General features: G+C 40.6%; 1 protein-coding gene across 8 annotated transcripts in view; it reads left to right on the top strand.

The window, feature by feature from the left end:
- Positions 1 to 12,750, top strand: part of MOB3B (MOB kinase activator 3B) — a 203,878-nt gene that overhangs the window by 50,525 nt on the left and 140,603 nt on the right. Inside the window, exon 2 of one of the 8 annotated variants that reach the window (XM_060609598.3) lies at positions 10,241 to 10,370. The exons of the other annotated variants lie outside the window; for them this stretch is intronic. The gene's annotated coding sequence lies outside the window, so the exon portion shown is untranslated. The remainder of the gene's footprint in view (positions 1 to 10,240; positions 10,371 to 12,750) is intronic. 8 annotated transcript variants of the gene reach the window in all.

The raw sequence follows: 12,750 nt of genomic DNA, 5'->3' as shown, positions 1-12,750 counted from the left end.
TATAAGACTCACAGAAACACCACGGAGAATTGTCTCCCAATAGTAAGGACTCTTAGCTGCTTTGGCTGTCACGTGAGTTCACACAAAGCCAAATCCTATTTTATCTCCTGTTTAAATCCGTATGAAAGTCATGTTTTCCTTATTCCTTTACATTCTTTTTTTTTAAGTTTGAGAGAGAGTGAGAGAGAGACAGAGAGAGAGAGAGAGAGAAAATCCCAGTGAGGCTCCATGCCAATGTGGGGCTCAAACTCATGAACCACAATATCATGACCTGAGCTGAAACCAGGAGTCTAACATGTAGCTGACTGAGCCACCCAGGTGCCCCTATTGCCTTTACATCCTTAAAAGCACCACTCTCCCCTTACACTAGCCTAGGTGACTTCTGCCCCTTGCCTCTAGAAGAGCAGAACTAATATAAAGCTGGAAAAATAGGTTATAGTCAGAATGTGGAGCCTTGAATGCCAGGCAAAGTTATTACCAAATAAGAAACGCTAAGTCTTTTTTTTTTTTTTTTTTTTATTTTTTTTTATTTTTTAATATATGAAATTTACCGTCAAATTGGTTTCCATACAACACCCAGTGCTCATCCCAAAAAGTGCCCTCCTCAATACCCATCACCCACCCTGCCCTCCCTCCCACCCCCCATCAACCCTCAGTTTGTTCTCAGTTTTTAACAGTCTCTAATGCTTTGGCTCTCTCCCACTCTAACCTCTTTTTTTTTTTTTTTTTTTTTTTTTTCCTTCCCCTCCCCCATGGGTTTCTGTTATGTTTCTCAGGATCCACATAAGAGTGAAACCATATGGTATCTGTCTTTCTCTGTATGGCTTATTTCACTTAGCATCACACTCTCCAGTTCCATCCATGTTGCTACAAAAGGCCATATTTCATTTTTTCTCATTGCCACGTAGTATTCCATTGTGTATATAAACCACAATTTCTTTATCCATTCATCAGTTGATGGACATTTAGGCTCTTTCCATAATTTGGCTATTGTTGAGAGTGCCGCTATAAACATTGGGGTACAGGTGCCCCTATGCATCAGTACTCCTGTATCCCTTGGATAAATTCCTAGCAGTGCTATTGCTGGGTCATAGGGTAGGTCTATTTTTAATTTTCTGAGGAACCTCCACACTGCTTTCCAGAGCGGCTGCACCAATTTGCATTCCCACCAACAGTGCAAGAGGGTTCCTGTTTCTCCACATCCTCTCCAGCATCTATAGTCTCCTGATTTCTTCATTTTGGCCACTCTGACTGGCGTGAGGTGGTATCTGAGTGTGGTTTTGATTTGTATTTCCCTGATAAGGAGCGACGTTGAACATCTTTTCATGTGCCTGTTGGCCATCCGGATGTCTTCTTTAGAGAAGTGTCTATTCATGTTTTCTAAGAAACGCTAAGTCTTGGATGCCACAGGACCAGCATGAATTTTGCTTGATCCGGTTATGCTTCTGTTCATTTGGGACATGACTGCCCAAGATACTGTAAATTATTTCCATTCATTGCCTCCTTGATGCTTAGCGAGGCACTGAATCTGACACAGAGCCCTAGGCCTGCCATCTAAACTAGCCCTTGCCTGTTGTCTGCTCTTAGAATACCTGCTCTTATTTTTCTTAGCACATATACCATTTGTAACTCTATACTTTGTATGTGTGTATATGTGTGTGCTTAATGGCTTCTCTTCCACCAGACTCTAAGCTCCATTAAGGTAAGAATCATGTCTATTTTGTTCACTACGGCAAACCCAGCCTGCTATAGCAAGTGCTCAAGAAATACTGATTGGGCAAATTAAATGTAGTTTTTTGACCCTCTTATTGTAAATACGCTTGAACATCACCTTAGAAAGTTGGTACTTACATGGTTGGCAATAATTAGTAGTATAGAGTAATTCATATATAGAAGTATTTGCTATGACCCTTATTGTTAGTTATTTTTATCAATATTTAGATTGGATGCCAGTGAGACATTTTGTTGAAACCATCCACCTGGCGATGAGAAGTGCTAGTTTAAAGCTTAGATGAGCGGTCTATTTAAAAATAGTGGCAAGGCCAGTTTTCCAGGGTGGTTGATATGTTGTCAGAGTTAAAGGCTAGGAGTCAAGTTTCTATTAACTGAAGTATAATGGTCACTGCCACTGAGTGTCTCAGAGTCACAGGCTAGCTTATCCAGCGTGGGTACCTGGACCTGGCTGTGTGGATGTAATTTACTGGCTTGTACCCTGATAAGCCTGATGCCTGGATATGAGCACCTACAGAATAGCCCAGGAATGAGTGGAATCCTGAGCTTTGTGTTTGTGTGTGTGTGTGTGTGTGTGTGTGTGTGTGTGTGTGTGTGTGTGTGTGAGAGAGAGAGAGAGAGAGAGAGAGAGAGAGAGAATAGGAGAGAGACAGATGAGAGATGAACAGGTGGAGTCAGAGGGGTCGATCTGTGCAACCTTCATATCCACAGGGCAGGTGCAGGTGCATAAGAGCAGGTCTGCAGGCGGGCAGACCTGAAATGCAGCAGAAGGGAATCATCCTGGGACCACTGCCTATGGAGATTTTATGGTGACCTTTTAATGCAGATGCATTAGAGTGACTTCGAAGTTGGAGGCTAACTTTGTAATAAAAAAGTAGGCTAAAGTAAGGCTAACTGCTTTTTCATTTAAAGTTGAAATAAGCTGAAAATAATAGACTTAGCTCTCTGCTTACTGCTTCCCACCCATCAGCTTTGTACAGGAGAAATGTGCACTTCCTATGGTTTCCTGTCCCACCCGGATTTGTTTTGTTTCTTTTGTTTTAATATCAGTCCGTTATAACTAAAAACACAGAGACTAACTTCTCACCCCCACCTGGTAGGCAGCAGACTTTTGAGGAAACCCTGGAAGACCTTTTAGGATCAAGGTCTTCTGGGCAGCATGTGACTAGCCTTTCTTCTTCTCTCGTAACAAATGTTCATCTTTGAAGGGAGCCCTTGTGATGGATTCTTATAACTTCTGTTTTCAGCCATCCTTAGCCTCAGACAATCTTGACAGGTTGTGCATTTTTTAGAAAAGTGTATGTTATGAAATGCAGGTAACATCTCTCACTTGGGGCATCCCTGCCCCTGAAAGACTTATGTAGAATTTGGTCTAAACCCCAGTTCCTGGTGCTGCAAGTTCAACATAGCCCCTCACCCCTGCTCTGGCTACCCTTTTGCTTCCCTGCCCCTCTCATCTCTATTCTGCCCCTCCTTTTGCTTCTTTGTCCTCCTCACCCCTGCTCTGCACACTCTTTTGCTTCTTTGTTCCCCTCATCCCTGCTCTGGTCCACCTTTTGTTTGTTTCTCTGCCCCTGCTCCTGAATGTGCAGCCTTCTCACTTGACTCAGAATCCAACCTGGACTCTAAGTGCTCTTTCAACATCCACAAGGAATCAACATTTTCCTGGATCTATAGTTTCAGTAATGATTTCTTGAGAGGAAGGGAGGGACCACCTCAGCCATGCCCTCTGCGCCATATCACGTTCTACTGGCCCTCCCTGTCGCTCCAGCTGTACCCAGGTCCTGGTCTTTATGACTTTCTGAGGTTCCGGGTCCTCTTCTGCCCACACACATACCGAACATATCAACATACACCCACACGCCACATTAAATGTAATTTTTTTTGTGGCAAGAAATGAGAAGCATTTTTATAATTTGCTCTTGAAATTGACTATAAGTTACTCATTCAGTTTTGATTGGCTCTGATTTCTCTGGAGTTATTCAGTCATGTGTTGTTAAAAAGTGAGAAAAATTGACCTACCAATTGTTTTCAAATAGAATAAAATACCTTTGAATATTGGATTTAATAATGAAGGATATAAACATTGTATGTATGTCAATTTTAAGTTGTTCTGTTTGCATTCTGGAGACAGTAATCTCTTTTAAGCCTTCACATCTTTATGTACACCCCATAAAGAGATAGATCATAGACACTGGGACCCTGTTTTGCAGTGGGTAAGACAGCTTTGGCAGGAGGCCTCTTCACATGGTAGACCCTCCAGGAAAAGAGTCCAGTCCCCATCATGGCTGCATCCCTTGCCTGGAACAGCCCCATCAGGCCAACCCACTTATCCCTCATGCCTTCTGGAATTATCATGAGTACAATTTTCTTTGTCTCATTACATATATTTTTGCAGATCCTACCTAAGTTTAAAAATAGCCATGTGGTGCATTCCTCATATAGGGGTTTTGTCTGGAACCTCAAGCAGTGTTTACAGAATGCTTCACTTAGGTTGGAATTGGTCTGAAGTGTGGAGGGGGAGTGCAGACATCCTGGCAGGGGCACCTGCCTGGGTAGAGATGTAAAGGCAGAGGCTCGGATGGACCCAGTCTGAATGGCCTTGTAGGCTGTGCTGAACACGTGGGACCTTACCTCCTAGGCCCTGGGGAAGAACTGGCATTCCAGGAACCGGCTCAAATAGTGGACTCAGAGTATTGTTGGTTCTTCTTTTCCTTTCTCAGCTTCCTCCTCTCCCTCCTCGCAGGCATCATTTAACATCACTTTTTTTATTAACAGCTAGATAAGCCCAGGTATCCAGGAAACCCCCAGAGGAGACTTGGTATAAGCAGAACCGATGGAACAAACATCCAGACGTTATTTTGAATTTTGAGTGACCACTGGGCTCCATGTACTTTATGTTTGGATTATTCCGTGTTTTTCCCATCCTTTAATGTTAGTTCTCTTCAGCCAAATGATAAGGTTGAACAGGGTGGAAATTATAGGGTGTGGATCCCAGTGGTGTTTTAGTATAAACCGTCACTTCCATTCTTGTTGCAAAGCTTTGCAAGGGTCATTCCTGTTTTCTTTTGTTTTGTGTTCCTGTCTTTGCACTTTGTTTACCATGCTTTTTGCTTCTTTGTTTTATTTTATCTTTTTTCCTTCCATCCACTGGTATGATAGCATTTTATTTTCCTCTTGTTTTTTAGTATTTGCTTTAAAAAAAATCAGTACCCTGAGTTTAAAAATCAGATATGCCACAAAACTGGATTTCCAGCTTTGTTTGAAAAGGTTGACCTGCATGACACTGGGTTTGTGTTCCCACGTGGCAATAAACTGTGAGAGCTGCCTTTTTTACACAAATTCACTCACCAGTTTACTGCAGGCTCCACTACACCCCATTGCCTCCTTGGCCCTGAGAAGACATTTCATTTGAGTTGTTGCTTTCTTATACCAGCTGTTTACTCATTTATGTGGCCTAACCTGCCCCAGGAGGTATTTGACCTTGTTACCATTTTTTACCTGGAGCCTTTGGTGGATTTACATTTGTTATCATTACTGATATATTTTAATTCATGTCTGCCAAAGTCTTTTGTGCTTTCTATTTGTCCTACAGTTTCTATGTTTCTTGTCTCCTTTCTTTTCTTCTTTTGGGTTTATTGGGTTTGTTCTCTCACTCCACTTTTTTTCCTGTACACTTCGAAAGTTATATTATCTTTTCATTCTTTCAGTGGTTAACCTAGCATGTATCTTTAAAAGTTTTTTTTTAACATTTATTCATTTTCGAGAGACAGAGCATGAGCAGGGGTGGGGCAGAGAGAGAGAGACCCAGAATCCGAAGCAGGCTCAAGGCTCTGAGCTGTCAGCACAGAGCCTGATGCGGGGCTCGAACTCACAAACTACAAGATCACGACCTGAGCCGAAGTTGGACGCTTAAAACTGAGCCACCCAGGCGCCCCTACCTAGCATGTATCTTTAACTTACCATATTCTAAAGTGCTTAATATCTTTATCTTCCTCTGAATAAAACCCTTCCCATTTATGCCATACCAACTCCTATGCTAAAAAGAAATCTATGTACTTTTTAAGCCCACAAGGCATCGTTTCTCTTATTGTTTACATAGTCAATGTTTGTATTGATTTATCTATATATTTACCATTTTGTGTCCTTTTAAGTCTTTCTTATATCATGAGATCTTATATCTTGCATCTTATATCTTCACAATTTCTTCTTTTATCTCCATTTATATGTATTACATCTATGACCAATTGTCTATTTCTTGGATTACATTCTTTAAATTTTCTTTAATGGGGATCTGCTAATGGCACATTCTTTCCAGTTTTATTTGTCTGTATAAGTCTTATTTGGGTATTATTTTTTTTTCTTTTTCTCCACTTTACTACTTTGGAAGTTACACATTCCATTTTTTTCTCCCTCATCCCCATTGCCACTTCCCCTAAAATTATAGTATGCATGACTAGCTTTAAATTAAAAAAAAGTATTCAGAATCTCTATTCTCATACCAAACAACACAAGGACCTTAGAATATTTTAATGTACTTGTCCTTCCATATTATTGTACCTAATATTTTACTTCCGAGTTCTTTATAACTACCCCATAATTTTAAAAAGAAAACGTTTTAAACATTTGGTATTTACTTATTTACTATCATGTTTATTAGCTTCTTGGCTCATCATCATTTATCTTTTTTTCTTAGTTTACTTCATATTGAAATATATTATTATTTAATATTTTTTTCAGGGACCATCTGTGAATTGGACATTCTCTTATTTTTTGTATGAATATGTCTTTATTTCAGCCCCATATTTGAACTGTAATGCAGTTAGATATAGAGTATTAATTTGACAACTATTTTCTTTTACCACTTTGAATATGCTATTCCATTATCTTCTGGCCCCTATGGCCCTGATTAAAAGTCTGCTGTTAATCTTATTGACATTATTTGGTTGGTAACCTATCTTTTTCTCTCTGGTTGCTTTTACAACTTTCTCTTTTACAACTTGGTTCAGTATTCTGCATTTTACCACAGTGGTGTCCAGGTGTGTGTGTGTGTGTGTGTGTGTGTGTGTGTGTGTGTGTATGTGTGTTTCTTTTGAATCCTGCTTGAGACTTGTGATGTTTCAAATAAAGAGTATAGGCATTACTTTAATTCTGTTAAATTTTCAGCCATTATCATTTCAGTATTGCTTCTCTCACAGTTTCCTACTCCTTCCTCATAGAATGCCAATTAAATGCATATTTTATTTTCTCAATCTACTTTTCATGTCTTACAACCTCTCATATTTTTCTATCTCCTTTTTTCTCTCTCTGCTACATTATGATTAATTTTTTCAGACCCATTTTCCACGATACTAATTCTCTTTTCAGCTATATCTAATATTCAACTTAATGTTGCATTTTTAATGCTTAAAATTCTATTTTTTCTTAAAAATCTTGCCTTTCTTTCTTAATAGAGGGTTTTTTTGTGATAGTTTTTATTCCATCTTTTATTTAAAAAATAAATATAATTAGCTTATATATCCATCACATTATTCTATTACCACCAGCTCTTGGGGTGCTAATTCTTCTGCTTATTGTGAATGTGGCCTCTCCCTCTGGTTGTTTGTCTTGTTTGTTCAACAGGAATTGTTTAATCTAAGGGAGTCTTGTGAGTCCTGAGTTAGGAAAATATTTCTACAGAGCAATTTGAGTTTATTTCTACACAGACTTCTCTGGTCCTGGGAACATTTTTATGGTGATTTAGAAGCTCTGGATTCTTGCACAATATAAACAATGTAAATTTAGGCCACATACTTATGCATGCCACAGACTTGGTGTCTTGTTGTTTCATTAGATACATTTTTTTTTCACCCTGAGATTGGGGCAGAATACACACTTACTTGCCTCTTCCCTGAGCTACTGAGGATCAGTGGTAGTTTTTCTGGCCCTATTTTCATTTTTTTTTATCCTACCTTTCACAGTCCCAGGTCCATGTCACCTGTCCTTACCTGGACATTAAAATACCAGCCCTGGCCCCAGCTATATTCAGATTCAACTTACCTCTGAGGGATCACAGTATTTACTGTCATGCCTACTACTTTGGCTTTGGAGTCTGTCCTCATTTCTGGCCTGTCTTTTAAACAAAAACAAAAACAGTTGTATTGTCTAGGTCTGTGAAGTACATTCTCAAGAGGTTCACATTGGGCTACATTTTTTGTATGTTTAGAACTGAATAAGGAGCTGGGTGAGTTCAGTATGACATTTTTTTTTTTATAAACTAATTTGTATACAAACTAATTATTGACTACCTATCATGTGCCTGGCTTTGTTATAGGTATGGGGGTATAATAAGAAACAAACAAAAAGTCTTTGTCCCTTTATAGTTTACATTCTCAAGGGAAAGACAAAACAAACAATAAAAAGGTACAGTAAAATCAGATAGAGTTATGAAGAAAACTAAGGCAGAATAATGGGGAAGAGAGAGAGGGAGACTGGGTTGGATCAAGTGTGCTTTACTTAGGATGGCAAAAGATGCCTCTCTGAGGAGATGACATTTGACCAGAGGCTTACATGAAGTGGTGAAGAGTCATGCTGATATCTGGGGTAGCATCCCGGGCCCCCACAAGAAGCATAACCAAGTCATGGATTAGCTTTTCAATAAACTTATTAAGGCAACCCCTGTGAACCAAACCAGTATTCAGTACAAAATGAAATGTGAGTCCCCTTCTTCATAAATAACATATTAAGAATTTCAAGTCAGCTACAGTGGAGCATCCAACAAAGTGCATGGCTCTTTTGAGTACTCTTCTCCAACTTCAAAAGAAAATGGGGAGGGAGCTGGTGGGAGCCTGGAAGAGAGCCCTCAGATTGTGACTCAGGTCGAACCCCAAGTGAAAGACAGAGGAGAGGAAGGAAGATGGAGTAGAAGCATTCTAGGGTGTTTGGCAAGGCTGTGGGAGAGTCCTTGAGCCAAAGACACCTGTCAGGTGAATTTTTCATCTCCCAGGAACAAGCTTGCCTTATAGTACCCTTGCCATGCTCAGTCACTGACTAGGAGTAGATTGTGGGAAGTGTGGCTTTGGCACAAAAGTAGAAATGGATTTCAGAGCACAGCAGCTGCGACTCTTGGCCAGTTATGCTCCTTATGTGAGGTGTATCCTCAGGGCAACCACACTGGGTGGAGAACTTTCCAGGAAGAGGGAACAGTGATTGCAAAGGGTCTTGTTATGGGTTGAATGATGTCTCTCCCAGATTCATATATAGAAGTCCTAAGCCCTAGTACCTCAGAACGTGACCTAATTTGGAAATAGGGCCATTTCAGTTATAATCAGTTAAGATGAGGTCGTACTGGAGTAGGATGGGCCCCTAATCCATTAAGACTGATGTCCTCTTAAAAAGGGGAAGTTTAGAGACAGACACACACACAGCAAGAACACCATGTGAAGATAAAGTCAGAGACTGAGGTGATGTGTCTGCAGGCCAAGGAACATCGAAGATTGCTAGCAAACTGCCAGAAGCAAGGAGAGAGGCATAGAATAGATCCTTCCATAGCTCCTTCAAAAGGAGCACAGCTATGCTAACACCTTGATTTTAGATTTCTAGCCTCCAAAACCATGAGACAATAAGTTTCTGTTATTTAAGCCATCCAGTCTGTGATACTTTGTTATGGCAGCCCTAGCAACCTAATGCAGCCCTGAAATGATAGTGAACTTGGTGTGTTATAGAAACATCAAGGCCAACGTGGATAGAGCAGGTAAGTGAGAGGAGGAATTATAGACGAAGGAAGAGTATCCAGAGACCAGATCTGTAAATTATGTCTTTGTGAACCAACATAGCAAATTTGGTTTTATAGTGACTGTAATGGGAAGACTTTACAGAGCTTAGAGACCGGAGTGAAGGGAAAGAGGAGAGTAGAACAGTCTCTCTTCTTTCTCTCACTCATTGTGTATATTTTGCCCTTTGCTTTTGTTTGTTTGCCTGGAGCAACTAGATAACTCCAGTTGCTAGTTTTGGAGATGGGAACAGTGGGTACAGAGCTTGCCTGGAATTTACAGGAATGGAAATTTGGATGTTTGACATGTTTAGAAGTTTCACACTGTTTTGCAACTTGCTTTTTAAGTTTTGTGGACTAATCTTTCCATCTCAATACAAAAATTTTGATCTCATTATATTTTGAGGGCTGCCTAATGTTTCTTATGTGGATATACCACTCTTGATTGAACTAGCTCCCCCTGAATGGACTTTTGGGTTGTTTTCCTTTTTTGTGTGCAATTGCAAAGACCAATGCTTAAAAGCCACATTATTTACTCTTACTGCATAACAAAATACCCCAAAATTTGGTGGCTCAAAAACAACAACATATATTGCCTTACAGTTTCTTTGGGTCAAGAATCAGGGCACAGCTTAGCTGGGTTCTCCAGTTCAGGATCTCTCACAAGGCTGTAACCAAAGGGTAAGCTGGGGCTGCAGTTATCTGAAGGGTGGAATGTGGAAGGATCTCCTTCTAAGCTTACTCAATGGTTGTTGGCAGGATTCAGTTCTCGGTGGACAGTTGGTCTGAGAGCCTTCATTCTGACTACTGACTGGAAGACACCTTCAGTTCCTTGTCATGTGGACTTCCTCAAAGAAGAGCTCACCACATGGCAGCTGGCTTCATCAAAGTGAGCAGGCAAGAGAGAGTGAAAGAATATGAAAGCAAGACAAATCAATCTTCTATAACCTAATCTCAGAAGTGCTCCCCATCTCTCTTGCCAAGTCTTATTCTCTAGAAGTAAATCACTAGGTCCAGCCCTTACTTAGACAGAGAGGATGATTCAAGAGGCATAGATATCAGGAGGCAGAAATCATTGGGGACCCTCCTAGCAATCTGCTTGTCACAATAGTCCACTATATGTGTCTTTTGATAGATTGTTAAGGTGGGTTTGCTAAGGGAAACGTTACACGTATTTTAAATTTTCAAGTGTAACATGAGATTTCTTTTTAAAAGCTTTGCTCAAGATTTCAAGGCGCATTTTGAAAGGACTGTTTGCTATTTCCTAAGAAGGAGAGATTGTAGATCCTCAAAGAGGCTTTGGCAGATTTTGTCATGAGCATCTCTTCCCTTGCTGTCTTCTTTTTCTTGCCCCTCCAAAATTTCCCAACAGGAAATAACTGTGGGTCTTGTAACAGAAAGAATAGAAAGGTTCTAACCAGCAGGTACATGCCATCCCCATCATCATGGCACCTAGTCTAGGGTATGCAGACCTGGGTTGTGCCATTAAAAAAAATGTCATTGCCTTAACTCATTTCCTGGCTTGGGTGAGGTGTTTCCAGCCAGCCTTGGTGAGGAGGATGAAAAAGTAATATCAGAGAGAGGTAGGTTGGGCTGATGAGGTCTAGGGAAAATCCACTTGAATCATTTCTTCTAAATCCTCAGTCCTCAGGAGTTTCTGGTAGGCCATGGAATAATGAGGTGTATGTTTATTTCTTTATTAGTCAGAAAGCACATTTACTTACAAGGACCTGCTTATGTTTACTGGGATATGGTTGTAGGAAATGCAGATTATCATTAGAATTACTTTGTCTCCCTCCCACGCAATTTGAGGTGGCTTTATAAAATTAAATACATCCTAAAGCTAGACTATTATAAAAATGAAAGGATTGGTCTTCCAAGAGTCTGTGGCTGCAATCAGGTCAGGTGCCTAGCTGGAAAGCTCAGGCTGTGTTGGCATCTTACCAAATGGATGCCAGGATGCCTTCCTCTTGTGAACAAGGTGGGGTTAGGGGTGGAACTGGAGTAAGATGATGATGCTGAGGGATCATGTTGATGGAGGCCATCATCTACTTTTCCAGTTTGTGGCTAGCCCTTTGGGTGGAGAAGGATCTGGAATTCCCTTTACTCTGCCCCCATTTTCCACCTTCTGGTCCCCGTGTTGCCCCGAGAAGCCACAGGGTCCTCTCTGATATGGATCAGTTTAGGGACCTCACTCTCAGGGCAGCAATTCCATCTCGGCTTGTGATGCCAGCACGGAAAGCTTTGCTTACTGGAAATGTTGAAGGTCAAGGCCCTGCCTCCTTCCTGTCTGGGCCCTCCTGCAAGCCTAGTGCTGAGAGAGCAAGTGAGCGAGCGAGGCTTGCCGAAGGTGGAGTGACTCCATGTCCCAGCACGACCTCGCATTCCCCCTCTGCCCTCCCCCAGACGCCTTCACAGGTTGTGCTCACGTTTCACAAGATTACTTCACTAGATGAGAAAAACGTGTATTCTGTGCAGGACAGCTAGCCCAGTGGTGCAGATTGCATTCCCTACAGAAAAGAGAATCTGACTGTAGTACCCTTTCAAAACTGAAATAAATCAGGGCTCCTTGGCTCCACTGGCTTGGTCTGTTGGTTTTTGTCTTTTTCTAGAAGCCACGGTGGGTTAGGGGAAATTAGGGGAGACCAAACGAGAATCAGCTCACTATATAATCACTCACAATCTCTGGAGTAGGGAAACAGCCATCTTGTGATTTAAAATATAAATATTTGCAAATGATTGTATCTTGATCAGTTATATAAAAATCTGCATTTGACATGTGCTAAAGTGGCTGTTAGATTTTCTTCTTTTTTTTTTTTTAATATGACAGCTTTGTCTGTGTGGAACTCTGTATTTTTCAGTCTTCAACTATATTAAGCCTTTGAATTTTTTTTAATTGACTAAAGTTGGTGGAAGCAATGTTTGTAGTTTTGCTTATCAGAGTTTTTATAGATTCTTACACCACCCTCTTCCGAAAGGAATTTGAGTCATCTGGCACTTATATAAAATCAAACACTAATAAAACTCAATAAGTTGCCTTTTTTTTTCTTTTAAAGAATAAAATGCAGTTAGAAGGAAATAGAGTAGGAGGTAGTAGCAAACACCTGTTTTGATCTCTTGCTGGGCGGGTGTTGTTTTCCCAGGAATGGTCACTGTGCTTCTGTTTTTCCTCCTCTCTCTTAGAGCAAAGAGGAAATCTCTTATGGAGGCTTCTCAATAGACATATTGATGAATGTAGAATCTTAAATGAAAAGGAAGTCAGTGGATGT

This window comes from Panthera onca, chromosome D4 (assembly GCF_046562875.1).
Source record: "Panthera onca isolate mPanOnc1 chromosome D4, mPanOnc1 haplotype 2, whole genome shotgun sequence".
Classification (NCBI taxonomy): Eukaryota; Metazoa; Chordata; class Mammalia; order Carnivora; family Felidae; genus Panthera; species Panthera onca.
This window is presented reverse-complemented; position numbering and strand designations above follow the sequence as displayed.